This window comes from Podarcis vaucheri, assembly GCF_965113315.1.
Source record: "Podarcis vaucheri genome assembly, chromosome: 13".
NCBI lineage: Eukaryota > Metazoa > Chordata > Lepidosauria > Squamata > Lacertidae > Podarcis > Podarcis vaucheri.
Window position 1 is genome coordinate 50536032 of NC_138751.1, and position 23265 is coordinate 50559296.

Genomic DNA, 23265 nt, shown 5'->3' on the forward strand with positions numbered 1-23265 from the left:
CTTTTTATAGTTTTATAGTTTTATCTCAAAACATCTCCTCCTGTGAACAGATGCCCATCTAATGTTTTGATTCATATATTCCTGTATTCTCTGCATGCCAACAAAGGTTGATGGATGGATGGATTGATAACAATTTTTTCACAGTGGCTCCTGCAATCAAGCAGGAGGTTTTGGTTTATGTTTGGATTCAATGGGATACCATTATGAATCAATAATGGTGGACTGAACCTTTCAAAACTGGTTTCTTAGAATTCTCAAGCAATAGCAAATCTAACAATGCTAGTAATTCCTCATTTTGGGTCTGGGATAGACATAAAGGACAGGTAGACCCTTAAGAATCTCAGCCTTCTAAGGCTCTAATCTGATTCTCAGCATATTTACTTGGTAGTAAGTTTCATTGTGCTCCGTGAGGGAATTGAGGTGAAGGAGGTTAAAAACCAGTGTTCTGGAATGGTGCAGTAAACACACTGCACAGATTTCAGGAATTAGTATTGTGCTGAAAGGCTAACAAATGCGTAAGACAGCTTCTGTCCCTTTGGGAGATAATATTCAAGAGCAGAGGTCAGTCAGGATTTTAGAGAACATCCAGCAGATGTAAAATGTTGAGCAATGAAGTCCCAAATTTAACCATTTCCACTGAAGTCATAAAGACACTTGCAAAATTATGTGGTATTTAAGAATCACTGATGTTTGGAGAGAAGTTGGATTTTTCATGAAAATTATTCAACATTTTAGTGCGAATTTATCCTGATAAACACATCTTTGTATACAGTTTTACCTAATGCACACATTTTTGCAAGAGATCTCCCCTAATATAAAGCACTTTTGAACATTAGCTTTGCCTCTCATATATGCATTTTTGTGAACAAGGTTTGATTAGACAACTGTGTCGCAAAATTCAGAAAAGTGTGAATTTCAAAAGATGGCTGTGTTTTGGTTCTTGTATTATTCTGGAAAGTGTGAACCTGATAGATTTGCTTTAGATGTAAACTGAATTGAATTTCGCTCCCCCGCCCCTACCCAGAATCCCTAGAGGAAACACACAGCAAAATTGGGCACATCAGTGGTCCATCTGGACTTGTGTTGCATGTCTTAGCTCATTGACACAGCCTCCTAAATTATTCCAGCTCCACTCCTGACATATACATTAGAATGTGGAGCTGCCTCCAGGCTGGCTGTTTCCTTAATGCTGTATGTCTGCACACTACACAGAACTTCCTTGCTACAACATCTCCACTGGCTACTCGTCTTGTTTCCGGGCACAATTCAAAGTCCTTTTTATGAACTCTAAAACCCTACACAGCTTACTCAAGGGCCATATTTCCTCATATGCCGGGGGACATGGAAGAGGACCGCCTTGGTGTTTGCTCTCAGATTGGCCAACTCCCAAGAGACTGCGATCTACTCTCAGTGTTAAAAACCGGCAGTGATCTACCCCCTTTGGGGGGCTTCAGGTCAAAGTTGTTGAGCTTTTTTCAGGGAAGAGGAAGGCCCATTTTTTAGGGATCCAGGTCTAAATTGTGTAGCTTTTTTTAGGGAGGAGGAAAGCCCGTGATCTACCAGTGATCTACCGCAGACGTCCAGTGATCTATTAGCAGATCACCATCTACCTGTTCTTGTTCTAACAGGCCTTCGGGAACTGGCTGCTTCTAAAGAGCTAGTGCTCTTCATTGTAATTATTTTTATGTTTTAAACAGATTTTATATACAGTGGTGCCTCGCAAGACGAAAAGAATCCATTCTGTGATTCTCTTCGTCTAGCGGTTTTTTCGTCTTGCGAAGCAAGCCCATTGAAGGATTAGCGGATTAGCGCTATTAGCGGCTTTTAGCGGCTTTTAGCGGCTTATCTGCTGATCGGATCAGCTGATAAGCGGCTTAGCGGCTTAGAAAAAGGGGGGAAAGGAAAAAAAACCTAGCAGGAACTCGCAACACATTGTCGTCTTGCGAAGCAAGCCCGTAGGAAATTCGTTTTGCGAAGCACCTCCAAAACGGAAAACTCTTTCGTCTAGCGAGTTTTCCGTCTTGCGAGGCATTCGTCTTGCGGGGCACCACTGTATGCCTATAGTTTAAATTCTACCTATGTTTAATTGATTTTAATGGTCCCCCCCTCTGTTTTTAACAATCCTTGTTTTATCTGTAAGTCACCTTGAGTCCTATCAGGGATAATGGTAGGCTAAATAGTAGTAGTAGTAGTAGTAGTAGTAATAATAATATTTGCATGTCCTGCCTCCAACTGGGACCAGATGAAATGCAATCCCCCTGCCACCTTTCCAGGGATTGGGGAGAAGGAGTGGAATTTCTACCACTTTTTACCATATCAGGAAGAAAAAATGTCACTTGCTAAAATTTCTCTGCATTGAGCTGCTGTTAAAGCCCGTAGTAGCAAGACCTGGGGGAAAAAGTTGGTAACTATCATCCTTGCTTTCCAATACTATATTTTTGCTGCTGGCTGCTAAGTTGTTCTTGAGATATGTCGTTGACGTTCTTCTTTCCTTTCCAGAAAGTTCACCTGATAAATGCTCACTAAAATGGAAGCATATCAGACCAAGACCGGTCAAAGCATCTGTGTGGCTTTGGTTTTTATTTCCATGTAAACCTCTGCAATCCAAAACTGCAGCAAAGCCAATTCATGCAATTTCTACCAAGCAGTTTAAAACTAAGAGCTGCACTGACCTTTAAGGAAAAGGAAGAGATGCTACATTTTGTGTGCGCTGTTCGCTCTCTGTCTCTTTCCCCTCCCACCTCCATAAATACATTTTGCTCATAAAGCTGTGAATGTCAGGCATTCTCAGGAGAGCTGACAAATGGCATTTCAGGCGCAGTAGTAGCTTTTGTGGTTATGGAAACCCAACAGGAACCGGCAAGGTCTTGTTTCCCTTGTAAAAAATAATCTAAAGTTCTTGTTCTCTCTGGAACGAGGAGGTGACTGCAGTATAAGGTTTTACACTCTGGTTTACGAATGCTCGTGGAGGCAGACATTTCCAAAGGAAGCGGAACACAGAGATTGCGTACAACTGAGCAAGATGGAGGTAAGTCATGGCAGATCAATTTCCAGTGGATTGCTGGTTCTTCAGGGTCCCTCATGAAGAACGGTGAATGATGTAGACCTTGATCTGATCCAGGAAGTCACTTCCAATCTTCCTAAGCAAGATTGCATGTTCAGGATCAGTTTTCACAGATTAGTTAATTGTGAAGACCTCCTGAATATGCACTCTGACTTGGCAAATTTCAAATACCTCTGGGGAGCACAAAGGTGCTAATTTTAAAAGGATCTCTGATGCAACTAGAATCATAGAATAGAATCATAGAATCATAGAGTTGGAAGAGACCACAAGGGCCATCGAGTCCAACCCCCTGCCAAGCAGGAAACACCATCAGAGAACTCCTGACATATGGTTGTCAAGCCTCTGCTTAAAGACCTCCAAAGTAGGAGACTCCACCACACTCCTTGGCAGCAAATTCCACTGTCAAACAGCTCTTACTGTCAGGAAGTTCTTCCTAATGTTTAGGTGGAATCTTCTTTCTTGTAGTTTGGATCCATTGTTCCGTGTCCGCTTCTCTGGAGCAGCAGAAAACAACCTTTCTCCCTCCTCTATGTGACATCCTTTTATATATTTGAACATGGCTATCACATCACCCCTTAACCTCCTCTTCTCCAGGCTAAACATGCCCAGCTCCCTTAGCCGTTCCTCATAAGGCATCGTTTCCAGGCCTTTGACCATTTTGGTTGCCCTCCTCTGGACACGTTCCAGTTTGTCAGTGTCCTTCTTGAACTGTGGTGCCCAGAACTGGACACAATACTCCAGATGAGGTGTACTGCAAGTACAACTACAAGTAGGTCCCACTACCAGAACGCTTGTGATATGCAAATTCAGTCATCTGAACATAAATAACTATTCTCAAACCGCGCTACATGAATAGCTGACTCAGATACCTGAACAGCCAGAGTTTGCCCATTTCCTTACTTGTTTTTGCTTTGCAGCATCCATTGGGGGGCAGAAACCATGCAAGGAGGGAGGGAGAGAGACTGGACAAATCAGGGAGCAGGATGTTGGGTATATTCTGTGTCAATGTGCAATGGAAGCTTCAGTTAATCGGTAAAGCTCACAACATGAAACTCTATAGACAGTTGTTACATGTAGGCGTCTCTCTCTAATCTCAGAGAGGGTTCTTTGCTTCAGAGTTCTTGCTGCCACAAGCAACAGTGGCGTAGCGTGGGGGGTGCCAGGGGTGCCGGCCGCACCGGGCGCAACATTTGGGGGGGCGTGTTTGGCCGGCCTTCCTCGAGGAAGCAGGAACCCCACTGTCCTCGGACCTCCCCCGAAGGCTGGCGGTGGGGCGGAGAGACCTTCTCCCCGCGCCAGCCTTCGGAAGGCTGCTCCAAAGCCTGGCAGTGGGGCGGAGAGACCTTCTCCCCGCGCCAGCCTTCGGAAGGATGCTCCAAAGCCTGGCGGTGGGGCGGAGAGACCTTCTCCCCGCGCCAGCCTTCGGATGGCTGTCCTGAAGACTTGTGGTGGGAGCAGTGGTGTAGCGTGGGGGGTGCAGGGGGGCCTGCTGACCTGGCGCAACATCTGGGGGGGGCACGGAAGAGACTCGAGTGCTAAAATCCACGGGTTAGGGGGCGCAAATTACTTGCCTTGCCCCGGGTGCTGAAAACCCACGCTACGCCACTGCACAGCAATTACCAAGTTCAGTTGCTTTCAAATCTCCTGCAGCTCTTTGTAGTTTTCTTCCACAGTTCTGAAGTTTCCCAACACTGAACGCTGCAACTTGGAGCTCCTTATGTACCTAAGTGTTATGTGCTCAATGGGCCCAGCAACAGAAATGGCAGCCACCAGAACTAGACAGTTGCATTGTTGGAAATAAGCCAGCATTACCAAACTAGACAATGGTTGACTACAGTCATTTCAGGTAGAAACTATGGAGGGAGCGGTGGAAGATTGGACAAATCATGGGTTAGAAATGTTCCAACAGGAAATATTGAAAATTTTCACCTTGTGATGCGGACGCTCACCTAGCAAATGATTTCCTGGGAACGAAGGACTTGTGTGCATATGTGGAAACAGTTTACTGAGTAGGAAGAAGCTTCTGCAGTAGCTTCCCAGCAGGTAGATCATTGTGCTTACTGGGGTGTGAAGGAGGCAAAAAGGAGACAGGTTGGCATGATGCAAACACCCTGCAGGAACTCATTTGGCAATCTTGCCAATGCATTCGCGCTGTGCTGACTATCCCACTGCCTCATCCCTCACCTTCTTGGTAAGCAACAGTGCTCGCTCGCCAGGAAGCTAGCATAGCATATCTTCCCCACCCAGTGAGCGTCTTCTGACTATATCACTTCCATTTTGGGGTGCTCCGCTGACAATGTTTAATTTTACTGCAGCAAAAAAATGCTTATACAGTAAGGATATCTCTACCATTAGGCGGAATGAGGCAGCAGCCTAAGGTAACTCAGCTTTGGTGTCTCCTAAAGGGCATCCAATTGACAGGTATTATTGCAATATTTTAATATAAAGGACACTATTTTTATTTCTGCCTTGGAGCCTTTTCACAGATCACATTTTTAAAATTATACTTTATTATAATTTTTGCAGTAAAAATAACTCAAGCTGGAACAGTCGAATCAAAATGGGAAGGGGTTGGGGGTGGAAATCTGTTCCCACCCATCTATATCCATTTCACAGTGAGTTTAATTAAGAAATACTTATCACCATCACAAACAAGTCTTGAAGTAATCAAAGACTCTGTTATTCACCCTCCAACACTTTGCAGTTCTGCCTGAATTAACAGGTACAGTAATACCACGGGTTACGTACCGTCCTTCTTGCAAATGCTTTGGGTAACGAGCTCTGCTAACTCGGAGGTAGGTGCTCCTGGAAGCGAACTTTGCCCTCGGATGCGAGCGGAAGTCGCGTGCCAGAGGCGCGCACACAGCAGAAGGCCCCATTAGCGAAAGCACACCTCATGTTAAGAACGGTCGCAGGATAAGAACGGACCTCCGGAAGGAATTAAGTTCATAACCGGAGGTACCACTGTACTTTGTTGAAACTTCAGGGAAATCTGCCTTCACGCATTACATGTTTTCATTTATACACTATAGGGTTTTTGTTTTTTTTTAACCGGAACCATATGTTTTAATGCGTAAATGAAACCGGTTTGGAAATATGTATACCCTAGCCAAGATTAGCAACACCTTCCTGGGAGATGAACATATGCAGAGGCGCCAACTTTTGAGGGAGATTGCCCCCGATGTAGCATGTGTGACATTCAGACATTGTGTCGGGACATCGGAGGAGCACTGGCGGAGGAAGAGGAGTGCGGAGGGAGCGCACAGCCCCTGGCAGCATGATCCCAGTGGGGTGCCATTGTGGCTGCTCCCCGCCTGCGCTGGGTGCTCCGCTGGGTGCTCCGCCCCTGCAGGCGGCACGCCACACCCCCAGGACACACACCACGCCCCTGGGATGCGCGCCAGCCCCGCTCCCACCTGCTCTCCACCCCCCAGTGCCGGAGCATAAAGCTCTGCCACTGTGGAGGAGCCAGGAGGCAGAGAGCTGAACACGGTGGCAGTGCAACTTCAATGGCTGATGGCTCTTCCTCCTGTCAGAGGATGCCCTCAACCCAGGGGTGCCAACTTGAATAAAACATTGGAGGGGTCCAAGTAAGCCCCACCCCACACAATCAATCACAGGATGTTGTGCATTTGAATGGCAATGCCCATCAACTGGCGAGGGGGCAGCCCCCAGAAATATTTTATTGTGTGGGCCGAAGCCTCCACGGCCCCTAGGAGATAGCTGCTATGTCTCAACCCCCTCCACCTCCAAATCATCTCACACAACCTCCCTTCTCCTTACAGCTAACCAAAGAAAACTCTTATCCACACAGCTCACCCCAAAGAATCCCTCCCTTCAGTGCTTTTCTTTTAGGAAAAAATATATATGCTGATACAGTGTACCCCTGAGTATCCCCAGAAAAGAGGGCTGCTTCCCCTCTTCTGTGTTGTTTTTATTCTTTTTGTCATCTGCATTTTAACTGATTTGTTTTTAATATTATTATTTTTTAGTCCTATCTGAGTGTAATTAGTTTTTAATGATTATCATTCATATATATATATATATATATATATATATATATATATATATATATGCTTTCGTAGATTTTCACGGGTACAGGAATGCAGGTTTTGGTGTCTTCGGGTGTCTTCCCGTGTAAGAGTCGGGGTGTCTGTGCGACGTTTCGACGAGGTCTCACTCGTCATCTTCAGGCTGGTGCTTTCGGCTTCTTGTTACTGGAACAGAGCAGAATCTGGTGTTTGAGTTCCTATAAATACTGTTGAGGGGTGTGGTGTATAGCCTCCAACGTTGTATAGCCCAGAACGTTGGAGGCTATACACCACACCCCTCAACAGTATTTATAGGAACTCAAACACCAGACTCTGCTCTGTTCCAGTAACAAGAAGCCGAAAGCACCAGCCTGAAGATGACGAGTGAGACCTCGTCGAAACGTCGCACAGACACCCCGACTCTTACACGGGAAGACACCCGAAGACACCAAAACCTGTATATATATATATATATATATATATATATATATATATATATATATATATATGATTTTTGTATTTAATCCACCTTGTTTTACTGTGTAAGTCGCTTTGAGTCCCAGTCCAGGATAATACAGTAATACCTCTGGTTGCGTTCGCTTCATGTTGCAGATTTTCGGGTTGCGAATGCGGCAAACCCAGAAGTGTATACTTCTGAGTTTCGCCACGTGTGCATGTACAGAAGCAATCTATGCACTTCGCACATGCGCAGAAGCGCTCTATCATGCTTCACGCATGCGCAGTAGCTGCACTATACTTCGGACTTTTCGGGGTGCAAACGGCACCCCAAAATGGATCGTGTTCATAAGCAGAGGTACCACTGTAATACAGTGATACCTCAGGTTAAGAACTTAATTCATTCTGGAGGTCCGTTCTTAATGTAAAACTATTTTTAACCTGAGGTACCATTTTAGCTAATGGGGCCTCCCGCTGCCGCCATGCGATTTCTGTTCTCATCCTGAGGTAAAGTTCTTAACCCGAGGTACTACTTCTGGGTTAGTGGAGTCTGTAACCTGAAGCATCTGTAACCTGAGGTACCTCTAATAAAAAGTTGGTTATCGTATAAATGAGTGCACTCATAGTACTAATGTGTCCGCAGCCATGAAGGCACTAACAACATGTTACAAATAAACAACTGTTGCTGAAGTTTGGTTCATTTTTATTTTATTTTTAATGAAAAGCCAGTTTCGGAAGGGAGATTTATAGTGGAAATCTTGTTGGCCAGGGAAGCAGGCACCTGATACATTCCCTACCTGCCATTTCTCTGTCTCCCACCCAAATCTGCTTTTCGAAACTTGTCCAAGCCTTTGCAATGGACGTAGCGCTTCAGGACTGAGCCTCCATCTTTTCAGATGACCCTCTTCTGGTTTCTGTTTTGGAGTTGAAATGAATTGTGAGGAAGCCTTGGGGGAAATGCCTGGATCGTTTGTTTTTTTTTAATAAATCGAGCTTTGCTGTGACTGTAAGTTTTTCTGGTCGGTTTCTGGGCATGAGCAACATCAGTTGTCTTCTTCAATGCAGCGTGTATAGCGAGAAAAGGTGGAAGGCCAGCATTATAAAATATTCACAGTACATTGCTTTATATAGAACAAGAAACGTGATTTCCATCATCTTTTGGGTGCTGATTTATTCTCCAACCCACTTCCCCTGGAGTTTTCTGTGTTACGTATTAACTTTGTCGTTTGCCTCTGGGAGCTTAGAAATTTGAATCAGTCCATTGAGATTAGATGATTAACAAAGGTGTGGAAGATTTGAAGAACTCCATTCCAAGGTGAAGTGATTTCCCCCCTTCCAGCTGCAAAGTCAAGGTATTGAAGCATTATTACAACTCTGGGGGCATGGAGAAGGATCCTCATTCATATTTATTAGAACACATCTGGCAGTTATTCTTAATTTACATGCAGTAAATCTTGATAACCAATGCTAAATATACACACCACATACTCAACTATCCTGCTATTATGGCTTTTAGATATTTTACTGTTAGGCATGCTGTGAATTTCAAACATTTTCTGAGCCTATAGTAAAGGGATTTGAATGATGACTAATTGCCCTGCAATAAATTCCATTTTGGTGTTCCTGATGTGAACAGAAGCTTCTGTGGGCTTCTAGGGGAAAGGTTTAGGTTGGAGGAAAGCAAAACAAACAAGTGCTAGGATAATGTTTTCCCTCCTTCCCATCTACTTCCCCGAGTCCCCTCTTTTCATCCAGTTCATGGAGCACTGCAGTAAAAATCACTGGGGTGCCAACAGTCCCATCAAATGGAATTTTCTCAGAGCTGCTATGTCCATCTTGGGCAGATGGGATGAAGGGGTAGGGGTCTGTTCTTCTCTGGCTCAGAATAAAATCTGAGATGGGATAAATTTAGAGGTCATAACGCACATAAAAAGGGACGCGGGTGGCACTGTGGGTTAAACCACAGAGCCTAGGACTTGCCGATCAGAAGGTAAGTGGTTCGAATCCCCGTGACGGGGTGAGCTCCTGTTGCTCGGTCCCTGCTCCTGCCAACCTAGCAGTTCGAAAGCATGTCAAAGTGCAAGTAGATAAATAGGTACCACTCCAGTGGGAAGGTACATGGCGTTTCCGTGTTCTGCTCTGGTTCAACAGAAGCGGCTTAGTCATGCTGGCCACATGACCCGGAAGCTGTACGCTGGCTCCCTCGGCCAATAAAGCGAGATGAGCACCGCAACCCCAGAGTCGGCCACAACTAGACCTAATGGTCAGGGGTCCCTTTACCTTTACCTTTAATGCACATAAAAAGTGGCATGATACAGGGCTGTGTTCTCACCCCAATCCTCTTTGGCATATTCTTCTCCCTGTTGCTTTCAACTGCCTTCAGATTCTCTAAAGATGATGTGTACATCCATTCAAGGAGCGATGGGGGTCTGCCCAACTTGTCACGTCTCTGCACCAAGACAAAGGGGTGGTGAGTCCTTACCCAAGAGATGATGTTTGCAGATGGCACAGCCTTGACAGTACACTCCAAGGAAGCTCTGCAAAGACTCATTGGCCTTACCACCAATCTGAAGAAGACCAAGATCCTGGTTTAGGATGTCACCAGCACTCCATGTCCCAACATTGGTGATTACATGCTTTAGGTGGTGGATGATTTTGTCTACCATAACCAGCAACCTTTCCTTTGACGCTGAGCTAGACCATCGTATTGGCAAGGCAGCTTAGCATGAGCACAGCCATGATGTCCTCACGAAGCCCATGAGCACTTTTGATATGAAAACTGAAGCTTTTGAAAATTAGGCAGTGGAGAGATCTGACATGTTAAAGGATAGACACATTAATTAATTCAGTTATGGGATGGGTCAGTAGAGCACACTGGCAGAATTTCCATAGAAAGTTTTGCTCGTTTCACATCACAGCTTTTCTGAACGTACTATTGGATAATCCAACATAAAATGTATTTTTTTCAACATTGTTCTCTTTTCATCACAAATCTAAATGTGGTTTTGGGTGATTAGTAAGGCAGTTGTGTTTTTTGAAGGGAGATCAAGGCAATTTTGGGGGAAATCTTTCCTAGGATAATTCTAATGAAATCGGTGGATTTACTCTTGGGACGACTTTGGCATTCTGAATTACACAAAGCTTTAAAACCAAGGATATAGTCTCAGAGGTTGCTTTTGGCGAAATATTGGACATAGTGTTTCTGGACTATAAATTGGAAGGCTCCTTAATACTTTCAAAGGGACTTTGATGTCTATATCAAGCTTTTATATTATTCCAGCCAAGAACCACCACAATTTGCTCTTAAGAGAGAACTACTGTGTACATCTTGATGCTTATTACTATTTCATTCTTCATCTTTTTAATTGCAGGAGGCTGTTACAGGGTTTAAAAGGCAATTAACAGCATTTTATTTTTATGAATACGAGTTACAGCAGACAAGTGGGACTGGAAACAAAATGTTGAAGCATGAAGTGTCCGTGTTCACTGATCCAGCCAATCAGCCATGCTTTCCATATTCTGTTCTGTTCTGTTCTGTTCCCCTCCCCAGTTTCTGTTCTGCCAATCATCAGTCAATGGGCACTTAGTATCTTAAGTCCTCATTGGACTGCTTCTGCCCCCCTCTACTGTGTCCCTTTTTCTAAATATGTTTTGTTCTTCTGCAGACCTTTGAGTGGTCCCAAACCTGCTGAAACCTCCATCTTGTATATGCCAATCCAGCTGATCCCAATACAGTGGTACCTCAGGTGGAATGCTCTCTCCCGTGAGACTAGGGCCCTGCAGGACTTGATCTCCTTCCGCACAGCCTGTAAGACAGAGCTATTCCGCCTGGCCTTCAATTTGAATTAGCCTGATCCTCTATTCCCTTTTCCCTTTCCTTTTCTAGGAATAAACCCTTCTGGGACCCCACATTTAAACTCTTCCCTGGTCTCCTTGCTGGCCCTAGTAGGACCAACTTGGCCAGTTAGCCCTGGTGATCATTTGATGTCTATTGACTGGGGTTCCCCCCCCTAAATGACCTCTGAATTTTTGAATTTTATTGACATTGATGCTGCATTTATGTTGTATTTTATGTTGTTTTTAAGTCACATTTTAATTAATGTTTTATATTTGCTGTTAGCTGCCCTGAGCCTGGTTTTTAAACCAGGAAGGGGGGTATAAATACAAATTTATTATTATTATTATTATTTATTATTACAAATGCCTCAGGTTACAAATGCTTCAGGTTAGAAACTCTGCTAGAGTTTGGAAGAGTTACCTCGAGTTGAGAACTTTGCCCCAGGATGAGAATGGAAATTTTGTGCTGGCGGTGGAGCAGCAGCAAGAGGCCCCATTAGCGAAAGCACACCTCTAGTTAAGAACAGTTTCAGGTTAAGAATGGATCTACGGAACAAATTAAGTTCATAACTAGAGGTACCATTGTAAATTATACATTGGTGTTGGAGCGGCAACATTCCCCATGTTTTGTGCAGCTGGCCTGGTCTTTGGTGAAAGTTGAAAGTGTTGCAACTGTCCAACGAATTAAGGACTCTCAGATACAAGGAGTTAACAATGACCACCTCTTCTTACAATGCCTGTAGCAGCTCTCTTTCCCTTCATATGGAGCAATCAAATTTATTCATGGGGGAAAACATAAACCCTCCATCTTGTACATGGGTCATTTCAGTGACATCATCATCCCATCTTTTTCCCTGATGGAACTCAAGGCAGCTTACAGATAAAAATAAGAACCATTAAATACATTAAAAAGTAAAAATAAAAAAATTCCTTCCAGTAGCACCTTAAAGACCAACTAAGTTAGTTCTTGGTATGAGCTTTCGTGTGCATGCACACTTCTTCAGATACACTGAAACAGAAGTTGCCAGACCCTTCTATATAGTGAGAAGGTGGGGAGGGGTATTACTCAGAAGGGTGGTGGGAATGGGAGATTGGCAGATAGCTGAGATGAGCCTGTTGACGACTCTTAACGACTGCAATAGGTCTTACAGGAAAAGGCAAGGGGTGAAAAGGTGAGAAATGGCTTAGTCATGTATAATGAGATAAGAATCCAATGTCTTTGTTCAGACCAGGTCTCTCCATGGTTTCAAGTTTGGTAATGAGTTGCAATTCAGCAGTTGGTCTTTAAGGTGCTACTGGAAGGAATTTTTTTATTTTGACTATGGCAGACCAACACGGCTACCTATCTGCAATTAAAAAGTAAGAATAATTTAAAAACAATTAAACAGTGATAGAATTAAAACTAAATACATATATAAAATCTAATAAAACCAGACCCATAATTCAATAAAAGCAGCCCTTTCATTAAACGCAGTCAGTTCCCAAAAGCCAGTTAGAACAAGAAAGTTTTCACCTACTGGCGGAAGGACAGAGGATATAGGATTGCAATGCTGGTGATTTAGGTAAAGGTAAAGGGACCCCTGACCATTAGGTCCAGTCGTGGCCGACTCTGGGGTTGCGGCACTCATCTTGCTTTATTGGCCGAGGGAGCCAGCATACAGCTTCCGGGTCATGTGGCCAGCATGACTAAGCCGCTTCTGGCGAACCAGAACAGCACACAGAAACACCATTTAACTTCCCGCCAGAGCGGTACCTATTTATCTACTTGCACTTTGACATGCTTTCGAACTGCTAGGTTGGCAGGAGCAGGGACCGAGCAACGGGAACTCACCCCGTCGCGGGGATTCGAACTGCCAACCTTCTGATCGCAAAGTCCTAGGCTCTGTGGTTTAACCCACAGCGCCATCCGTGTCCCTTGCTGGTGATTTAGATTCTTTTAAATCTCTCTCTCTCTCTCTCTTCATCAGTTTTCTGTAACAACATTAAGTAGATTCCACAAACCCCTCCCTTTCCCCAGAGAGCATAAAGCGGTCATTTATAGCATTACTTTGTAAGTAGAGTTTGTGATTTAGATTACTTAATGAAGTTTCTTAATTAGCTAAATTTTGTCATTTCATGAAAGGAATTGATTAGCGAAATGTTAATTGGTATGCCATTGTTAGCTAATTTATGTATTTAAGCATGAGATGTGTCTAAGGGTTTTATGAATCTACACATTTTTGCTGTGTGTATATAGTAAAGTTTTGCTCCAAGTTTCTTTAAACTATTTGGAATGCAATTATGGAAAAACGCATTTAAAGAGACATAAACATCAAAATAAACAAACAAATGACACTGTGATGCCCAAGACTGACCCTCATATCACCCCAGTAACTTGGGGGGGGGGAATAAATGTGATAGAAAGATGGTTCATGATGTTGAAACAGGGCCAGAGATCATACAGAACTAATTATTTTTCTGTGTTACTTTATTGAATGCCTGGAGGATCTAGCCAATGATATCTCTAACAATAGTTTTCACGGTATTCTTCTGAACTTCAGGAAAAGTGCACATTCAATTTTTCTGTTTGTCAGAATTAAAAAATTCCTTCCAGTAGCACGTTAAAGACCAACTAAGTTAGTTCTTGGTATGAGCTTTTGTGTGCATGCACACTTCTTCAGATACACTGAAACAGAAGTTGCCAGATCCTTCTATATAGTGAGAAGGTGGGGAGGGGTATTACTCAGAAGGGTGGTGGGAATGGGAGATTGGCAGATAGCTGAGATGAGCCTGTTGATGACTCTTAGCAACTGTAATAGGTCTTACAGGAAAAGGCAAGGGGTGAGAAGGTGAGAAATGGCTTAGTCATGTATAATGAGATAATGAGATAATGAGATAAGAATCTGTTTTTCAGAGCATCTTTTAAGTTTTGGATGTTGTCCAGCAACACATATAAAAAGGTTGTAAGAAATTCCTGATGGATTGTTCAAATCTTTGTTATTTATGAATGGCTGATTGCCTTTCAGGAACAACCCAATCAACACAGCAAACCTGGTAACATTTTTTGGCAATATTTTTGAGATACTACTGGCTTCTTTCCAATGTGTGATTCTAAAGCAGCAACTATGGTCCTTTTAAAATGAAGTCATGGCAAAATGAATAAATTCAAATAGTGAAATGAATGTACATGGAGGGTTTTAATGATGCATCTAACATAGTCTTTCAAATGCCGTTTCATAGGATTACCGTATTTTTTGCTCTATAAGACTCACTTTTTCCCTCCTAAAAAGTAAGGGGAAATGTGTGTGCGTCTTATGGAGTGAATGCAGGCTGTGCAGCTATCCCAGAAGCCAGAACAGCAAGAGGGATTGCTGCTTTCGCTGCGTAGCGATCCCTCTTGCTGTTCTGGCTTCTGAGATTCAGAATATTTTTTTTCTTGTTTTCCTCCTCCAAAAACTAGGTGCGTCTTGTGGTCTGGTGTTGTGTTCTGCAGTCTGGTGCATCTTATAGAGCGAAAAACACGGTATATGATACAAGCTACCCAAATGTGTGTGAATTACGGGGCTGAGATGCTCCCCCCAAAAACTTTAGTTAACAAATCTGTGGTTAATAACATATCTCAGTACTCAAGAAAAGATGAACACTGTCAGGAGAACATGGCACAATTGAAAGCCATATTTGAAGTATATTTTTGGTAACACTGTCATTGAAATGCTGAAAGGTGGACACATTCAAAATGAGAATTGATTAAGCCTCTCGAGTAAATTGCTTTTTGCTGAGCTGCTTAAAGAGAAACTATTCTCATGCCCTGTCCTCAAAGTATTAACAGTTTAGTTATGAAAGGCAGAGTAAAACTTAGACAAGCAATAAGACCATCACTCAATGTGTTAGATGATCTGCAGCGCATATCTTTGTACCTGATCCATAACTCTCAGACTAATAGACGAATAGGTTCCAGCTTTTACACTTCCAAGTTTTTCACTTGTAAAGTATATTTGAAATGTGTGCTCTCAGAGGAGGTACATGTAGAGATGCATATTTTGATAGGTTTTATTTTTTAAAAAAATATATCAACAAATATTTAAATTCAATCTAAATTTTGAATGCTAATCGGGATTCTATTTGTGTATTGGTTCAAAAAGCACAAGTAGTTTCTTGCTAAGATGCAGACAAAATCAAATTTCTTTCCCATGCCTAGTTTCACTACAAAGCTTGTAAGAGCCACTGCTCTATAGATCTGTTTGCAGTGTTATGAAAATAAGTAGGAAACAGAGCCTTTTGACTCACAAGTTTCCCCTTCCCTATATTTGCATTTTCAGTCCTGCAGGGACTATATTTCATGTCATGCTGCTGTAAGACCTTGAATGCATTATTTCGATCTGGAGCAATGTGTGATGTCTTTTTGAGTTAACCTGCGCATTAAACTGCTTTGGTATATCACTTAAATAATCCTTTGGATACCGGAGGATAGGGAGATGTATTTATTGATCCCCAAATCTCTCCAGATAATCCATAATAAAGGAAACATTAAATATTTAAAGAACTTTGTAAATATTTTAAGGGAAGTGAAGACAGAAATAAGGTTCATTATATTTCATTTGGCATGTCCATGTTTCAAAAGTGCCAGAAGTAAATCCAAACTTTACCAAGAAAATAAAGGCGGCAAAATCTTATCCTGTGGTTATTAAATCGGAAACCTTTATAACTGACTTGGGAGCACTGCTACAGTATATAAACTTGTTGATGGAAGGGTGCTGACTTCTAATTAACCTGTTCAAAATGGAAACAATTGGATGTTATATTTATCCCCTCGTAGTATGGTGTGAATAAATTCTTCTTCTGTGTTTGTTTGGGGTGGCCAGTACTCAGGGTCTGACCTCAAGACAGACCCACCACTTTCTTTAATTGGCTTGGACATGTTCCGAGAGCTCCAGTTATTTTCTTTTCTTTCTTTCTTTTTGGATAATATTTTTTATTAGTTTTCAATTACAACAATCCAATCCAATAGCGTCCTCATTATAACAATGCCAAATTTTAATACAATTAATAATACCAATCATTGAGATGTCAAATTATAAAATTTAGGTGGCCTCCCACATGCTAGAATTAATGGTTTGATGTTTTCCTTTGTTTCTGCATTCCAAAGTCTTATAAATTTCAATTACGCTCCAGTCCAGATACTAGTCCCTTATATCGCAGCTGCAATTTTAATGACTTCCATTCGTATTGACACATTGAATAATTTCTGTATCTACAGATGAAGCATTCAAACTCTCTCTTTCCTGTGTGTCCGTAATATTTCTTCCTGTCCTTGTAATATATTATTGTCTATCTTCTGTCAATTGCTGTTGTTCTCCAGCATGCCTTGGGAGGTACTAGTGTCCCATTGTTGTCTCAGAGGATCTCCATCATTTTCGAGCTACAAAAGTTACACTGTCCCAATGCTTTTCCAATTTTCGCCACCTTTCTCTCAGCCGAAGCTGTTATTTGAATAGAACTCCAGTTATTTTCTGAGCTAGTATCACCCTCCCCACTTACCCTCCCCATACCCCAAACACCCTCCACTGTCTCCTCCCTTTATACACAGGTGCCACTATCTGCCCATGATACGTTCACAAGGGAAGGAGATGACGGCGACCTTCCCCTTCCCCTCATTTCTCTCTGTTGCCCTGATAGACCACATGGTAGTGTATCAGGAAGTAAGAGTCCAGTGGCCCTTGGGCAGTTGTCCCAAAACATACTGCAGTACTAGTAGTTTTTGAGAAAACCATATGTCACAAGGGCCATTGTACCTTTCCTCCTGCCATTCTGTCTGATGGATGGGGAAATGGGCAGACCCTTCTTCTCCCATGCCATCCCACCGCTTCTATTGCTGCTACCAGACAAATAAAGGGAAGGCATTGGGAAGTGCTGGCCACATCCCTACAGCTTCTCGGTGAAGAACCTTCTGGACTGACTCCAGAAGAGATGAGCTATTGCCTCTTTCTGAGAAGGAAAGAAGAGGGTCTCAGTAGAACTTTGCTTTAGCAACAAGCTCTGGGTGTCTTGGGTTTCTTGTCTTGGTCTTTGGTTTAGATTCCTGGTTTGCCTTTTGGACCCAATTGCTCTTGAGCCTGACTCCTGGCTTATTCAGATCACTCACAACAATACAAACACAACATGTTGGCTGATAGTTAGCAGAAAATATATAAGAATAATACTACATTTTATATATATATATATATATGAAAATATATATAGAAGAATGATGTCATTCAAATTATAGGAGTAAGCCTATCAAAGTTCTTATATACAATATAACAGAGTGGTAGCGAAGACCGTCAAACCGTGTGTTCAAAATAGATCTCACAATAGTCTTTCAAAAGTATCAACAGAAGACGTCTCAAAAGCTTCAAAAGTAAAGTCTCTCAATAGTTTTTCAAAAGTTTCAACAGAAGACGTCTCAAAAGCCTCAAAAGGACAGTGTCTCTAGAATGATGCTACTGTTTCGTACTAGACTTCATCAGCCGATATTTTCCAACAGAATATGCAACAAAGAAGCCAATACCATTGCATCAGTAACTTTAGTATGCTCTATAACCCAGATGAAATGAGATGTATCTTGTAGGTAGGCAGGTGAGTCCTTCGCAAAAGGTTGCAAAAAAGAATCTAAATATTTCGCAATGGGATCCAGAGTAGACCCGGAGCCCGGTACTATAGGTCTATCTGGCGGAGAAGATATGTCCTTGTGGATTTTGGGTAAACAATAAAAAATAGGGGTGCGGGGATAAGAAAGCAAAAGAAACTCAAAAGTGTGCTTATCAATCACCCCAATAGAATATGCATGCTGTAATAATACCGTTTTAAGGATGATAGCTATAGAATCTGTGGGATCTTTGGCCGTTTTTGCATAGAACCAAGAATCAGAAAGTAGTCTGGTGGTCTCTTCCATGTAGAAGAAGAAGAAGAAGAGTTTGGATTTGATATCCCGCCTTATCACTACCCTAAGGAGTCTCAAAGCGGCTAACAATCTCCTTTCCCTTCCTCCCCCACAACAAACACTCTGTGAGGTGAGTGGGGCTGAGAGACTTCAGAGAAGTGTGACTGGCCCAAGGTCACCCAGCAGCTGCATGTGGAGGAGCGGAGACGCGAACCCAGTTCACCAGATTACGAGACTACCGCTCTTAACCACTACACTGTTGTCTATTTTGGATGACTATGTAAGTCTCCCAACATCTGAAATTTGCGGCCAATTTTAATCCCATAACACATTGTCATGAGTCATTATTCCACCTGGGGGTCGCCTGGGGTCGGGGGGTCTCTGCCTGGCCACGCAATATAACCAACTGACTACATTAGAAGCTGCCATATGGGCCATCCCATGACTTACAGCAGGGGTCAGCAACCTTTTTCAGCCGTGGGCCGGACCACCGTCTCTCAGACCATGTGGGGGGCCAGACTATACAGTGGTGCCTTGCAAGACGAAAAGAATCCGTTCTGTGATTCTCTTCGTCTAGTGGTTTTTTTGTCTTGCGAAGCAAGCCCATTGACGGATTAGAGGATTAGCACTATTAGCACTATTAGCGGCTTTTAGTGGCTTATCAGCTTATCGGATCAGCTGATAAGCGGCTTAGCGGCTTAGAAAAAGGGGGGGAGGGAAAAAAAAACCCTGCAGGAACTCGCAATACATTTTCGTCTTGCGAAGCAAGCCCATAGGAAATTCGTTTTGCGAAGCACCTCCAAAACGGAAAACTCTTTCGTCTACTGAGTTTTTCGTCTTGCGAGGCATTCGTCTTGCAGGGCACCACTGTATTTTGAAAAAAATAATGAACAAATTCCTATGCCCCACAAATAACCCAGAGATGCATTTTAAATAAAAGCACACATTCTTCTCATGTGAAAACACACTGATTCCTGGACCATCCGTGGGCTGGATTTAGAAGGCGTTTAGGCCGCATCTGGCCCCCGGGCTTTAGGTTGCCTACCCCTGACTTACAGCATCACTTCTTCCCCGCAGTGGAATGAATGAAGCTTTAAAACGGGAAAGCAGAAAGGAATAAATACTAAATATTCATTGGAGTAAAATGCGCTTTCAAACCAAGAACCGTTCAGTGAGCATGCCTATGAATCTTTCAGGATTCAGAGACATTCCTATGCAGGTCCAGGACTCATTTGAAGACTCGTAATCTTTTTCTTTCTTTCTTTTCTCCTGGAGAGTTGCAGAGGGAAGCTGGCAGGTTTATTCACAAATCTATTTTTCATTATTTGAACTTCTTTAAAAGTGCAAAAAAGAAGAAGAGGAAAGTGCACGAGGGGCTGTCACCGTCTAGTATGAAATGAATGAAAGAGGAAGCTATAAATAAAGCTACAATGGGGAATAAGAGTTCATAAAACAGGGAAAAGGGAAATATTACTGGAATTAATTGTTCCCTTAAACAACTGAGCATTGCTGTTTATATAGCACCATAAACTGGTACATAAATAAAGTATGGTCAACCAACAAATCTAATAGCATAACTTTGGCCAGAAAAAGGTGGAGAAAGGAACGCAGCTCGCAGCTGGGTGGCACACAAGGAACGACATAAATAACAGATCTTTTTTCTAGGAGTTTACAAACTAAAAAATAGACATGGGAGGCATTGGAGGAAGAGGACGAAGAAAGGAGGTGAGGGTATTATGGACCAACTATGGTTTCCAAATAATAATAATAATAATACTACAGTGGTGCCTCGCAAGACGAAAAGAATCCGTTCTGTGATTCTCTTCGTCTAGCGGTTTTTTTCGCCTTGCGAAGCAAGCCCATTGACGGATTAGAGGATTAGCGCTATTAGCGGCTTTTAGCGGCTTATCTGCTGATCGGATCAGCTGATAAGCGGCTTAGCGGCTTAGAAAAAGGGGGGGAGGGAGAAAAACCAGCAGGAACTCGCAATACATTGTCGTCTTGTGAAGCAAGCCCATAGGAAATTCGTTTTGCGAAGCACCTCCAAAACGGAAAACTCTTTCGTCTAGCGAGTTTTCCGTCTTGCGAGGCATTCGTCTTGTGGGGCACCACTGTAATAATAAATACTTTTATTTGCATCCTGCCCTCCCCGACCGAGACTGGGCTCAGGGCAGCTAACATCAAATATATAACATTGGTATAACATCAAACAATAATTAAATTACCTCCTAAAAAACAAGTCAGGATCAAATTAAAATCTAATTAGATGGCTTTCCGCAGGATTAGGGATGGGAACATTAAATGTTCATCAGGCCCAACTGTTTATGCTGTTCTTATATGGGCCTGTGAGAATGCTGGGAGATCTCTTTCATACTTCTTTTCATACTCTTTCATACTCTTTCATACTTTCATACACCTCATGTTATGTCCGCTTCATGTTACGTTCTTTCAGGTTATGTCCCGCAGTGACCCGGAAGTAGTGGAAAGGGTTACTTCCAGGTTTCGCCACTTGTGCATGTGCAGGGGTGCAAAATGACGCCACACGCATGCGCAGAAGTGGCAAATTGCAACCCATGCGTGCACAGATGTGCCGCTGCAGGTTGCGCTCTTTTCATGTTGCGAACAGGATCCCGTTTGCAACCAAAGGTACCACTGTAGTTCTTATACAAAAAGAGAAGGGGAGTCAGACTGAGCCCTGACCAAAGGCCTGGCAGGCCCTGCGGAAAGATGTCAAATCCTGCAGGGCCCTGATCTCTTGTGGCAGAGCGTTCCACCAGGTGGGTGCCATGGCTGAAAAAGTACTCTTCAAGGAAGAAATAATCCAGATGCCATGTAATGTATATGTCACCCTGGCCAGAGTCTGCACCCTCCAGAGATGGGCATAAATGGTGCACCATTGTGAGCTGGGCAAAGGGCTGTCCTGGCCACAGCTGATACCTAAGTATCCAAGGTCAATGCTGTCTCCAGAATAAGCCCCCAAACTATGCAACTGCCATTCCCTCTGTTATGTACTGAAGTTCTCACCCTGAGCCAGCAGGGGGATACTGTAGATAGTTACGCAAATGAAGGATCGAAAGTGACGTTCAGTGATTGGATAGTTTGTATGCAAATGAAGGATCGAAAGTGACGTTCAGTGATTGGCTAGTTACAGAAAATGGTTACTGTTGCATTCTAGTGGAGCTCTATATAAGCAGGCTGACTGAGCTCCTCAGTTCAGTTCTGTTCCAGCTTACAAATAAAGAGCTGCTTTGGAAGAATCGCTGTGTTGTCTGATATGTTCGCCCACAACTTAACACCATGGGTTGAACCCTGTGACGTTAACATATGAGAGTGCTGGAGGTGAAATAGTTAAACAGGTTACCCAATCAGGACCCAGGGGGGTGAAGTCAAGAGGGACTATAAAACCAGCTCTGGGAGGGGCAAAGGGAGGAGTTTGTTGGGAGTTCGGTGGTTGGTTGGAATGGGAGTGAATTGGGATAGAGTTTGGGGATAGGTTGAGTTCGTGTAGCGAAATAAGCTGTTTTAGGAATAGTTAGGGGCTAGGAAGACAAGTAAATATCTGAGAGGTGGTTTAGTGAGTGAGAGCAGGTAGTGGAAGTTATAGGTCTGGATAGGCACCCCATGATTGTAATGGACCAATACCGTTTATGAAACCACATGCTTGTTAAACTGCAATAAATAAACAGAAGTTTATGTTCCAATTTAACCCTGACTGGACTCAGTATTGTACCAGGTAGGGCCTGGGTGGTGGCAGCGAGAAATAAAGTGGTGGCACAGGGATCAATAGACGGTGAAACGTCTGAGGACCCTGTGTGATCGCCACAAACCCCCATCCTGAAAAAGCTCCAGTGACCATGATCACCTCTGCTTTGCCTAGATTGGGCTACAGGGGTTTAGTTGCAATTTGCCCATATCTGGCCCATTACTGCTTGCCTGCATCAGCTCCAATGAATTTCATACCACAGCACTGGACTGCGTGCTTGTTTGTAGAATATACCACCATAGTAATGGAACTGGGAATAGAATGGCAAAAGTTATCATTTTTTATTGCAGCCACAGAACCATACCACGTTAATTGCAATTCTATTTCCCCCGAAACAATTATTGTGGGACATATTGGGGGGGGGGGATGAAACTTCATTTTGCTAAAATCTATAAAGCCTTGATCTATTCTATCCTAGCCTATTCCACATCTCAATTCTTAGCTCTTTGTTTCAATCACAGCTTCCTTGGAACATCAGTGAATCCTAGACAGGCTCCAGGCTTCTGATTTCTGCACTGTTTTTGACAGGATATATGAAATACTTCCATTAAAATGGAACCTAACGAACCTTAGAGGTTTAGCCTAATATTGCCCTGTGGCTCTGTTTTGGGACAATAGCTGAAAATAATCCACCTATTTATTATACAGTTATTGTATCTTTAAATAATAATATTAACAATAAACATCCAATGTCTAGAATTTTACTGTTGTCTGAAATTTGAGTGTCTGGTGTTCCTAGAGTCTTTTGAGAGGAACACAATGGGGTGGGGGGTGGGGAGACTCCTATTAAGTGACTAGCCTGACAGGATATGATATTGACTTAGATCAATACCCAAGCTACAATAAACACCTTTACAGTTTAGGAGTACAACGTATTATTTCTGTTTTCACATGAGTAAGCATCTAGTGCCAGTTTAATTTATTGTTTTGAAAGCACTGGAGACCTAGCACTGCAATTTTATGTTTTATTATCCAAACAAATGTGAAGTACCGCTGAGGCATTTTTATAGCCAGGGATGGTCCAGAAAAAGGCCGCATCTCATCTGTTCGCAGATAAAACACCATCTTAATTTCTTGTCTTTCCCTGTAGTACAGTCTACTGAGTAAGTTAAGCATGAAGAATATTTATGAGTTCTGAGGAGTTTTTATCATCCATATAAGAAATACCTGCTTGCATAAGAATTGAAATTAATACAGCACATATATATGACATGGG

The 23265-nt window shown here is 42.8% G+C and overlaps 1 long non-coding RNA gene across 1 annotated transcript in view; it reads left to right on the top strand.

Moving 5' to 3' along the window:
• The window catches only part of LOC309516455, a 287722-nt gene extending 265730 nt beyond the window's left edge, over positions 1–21992 (top strand). Inside the window, exon 2 of the long non-coding RNA XR_014212939.1 lies at positions 21872–21992. This is a non-coding gene — a long non-coding RNA (uncharacterized lncRNA). The remainder of the gene's footprint in view (positions 1–21871) is intronic.
• Positions 21993–23265: the final 1273 nt, after the last annotated feature.